The 1223-nt window shown below is 38.6% G+C and overlaps 1 protein-coding gene across 2 annotated transcripts in view; it reads left to right on the top strand.

Moving 5' to 3' along the window:
* atrnl1b (attractin-like 1b) overlaps window positions 1-1223 on the top strand; it is a 65738-nt gene that overhangs the window by 36739 nt on the left and 27776 nt on the right. The window lies entirely within an intron of this gene.

Genomic DNA, 1223 nt, shown 5'->3' on the forward strand with positions numbered 1-1223 from the left:
TCACATCGGTGTATCTGATATAGGCGGACCAGAGGTGACCTAAACAGATGACGACAGTTTAATCTACCAGTTAGCTCTGCTAGTAGCTAAACGTATGGGGCTCTAGATAAGTCACCCCGTGTTTTGGTGTTGGTTGTAGTGTTATCCAATTACGTGCAGCAAGATTTTCAAATGCATGCTGGGTGCCGCCCCTCGGGCCATTTTCAATACTTAGGGCCAGACCCTTAATCTTTCAGATTTGGGTCTGGATTTCCACGCTAGTGGAAGGGGTAAAAATACAACAAAGTGAAAATACCATTTGCTGTCAGTTTTTTTGGTTTTGCAGGAAAATAACATTTGAGCCATCCTCAAAAAACATTCATGGTTTAGTTTAACAGGCATTTAAAGATGACAATGTTGCTCCATATCTTCTGGATGTGTAATTAGACAACTGTTCATATTCTTCATCATAATCACTTAAAAGGTTATACTGTATCTGCAAGGCAAAAACAAACAAACAATGAAAGCCAATCAGTCTGCAACAATTGTTTAAAAAACAACAACAATTATGTTTAAGAGAGACACCTTTTACTGTGAAATATAATGGAAACTATAACCTTTCTTAATAGTAGCACACAATTCCCCTTTTGGTAATTAGCCCACTTTTAAGTATTGATTTGGTCTGTGCCTCGCTTTCACAAGGCAGATGATTGGACGACTATGTAGCGATACCATCTTTAGGGTCAGTCCATCTGTGGGGGTGGCCCAGTAATAGTTTTCTATTAGATTTCTTGGCCAACAGTTACTTATTTATTATGGACTGGCTTTAGCTGTTAAAGCAAATAGCTTTTGTAACAGGATAAGGTCTAGTTTTGCTTTCTGATGTAGGGGTGAGAGCGTAGACCTGGATGAGATAAAGCAGAATTTGAGAATGCACTTATGAGCCTTTGTATTTAGGGTCTGAGTCAATAAAATAAGCATTTAAATGTGGGTAAAGATGGTCTTGAGCTATGATTTTCAATAGTGTCAATATAATCATAATACAGGAGGACTATTTAATGTAATAAAAGTCCACTTGTAATGGAAGTAAATGCAAATGGTAAATGGATTCGCTTTTCTAGTCTTTACAACTACTCAAAGCGCTTTTACATAGTACAGGAACCATTCACGCACATTCCTACACTGTGGCCGAGGCTGCCATACAAGGGGCCGCCTCCTCATCAGATAAACACTCACACACATTT

This window comes from Etheostoma spectabile, chromosome 21 (genome assembly GCF_008692095.1).
Source record: "Etheostoma spectabile isolate EspeVRDwgs_2016 chromosome 21, UIUC_Espe_1.0, whole genome shotgun sequence".
Taxonomy (NCBI): Eukaryota; Metazoa; Chordata; class Actinopteri; order Perciformes; family Percidae; genus Etheostoma; species Etheostoma spectabile.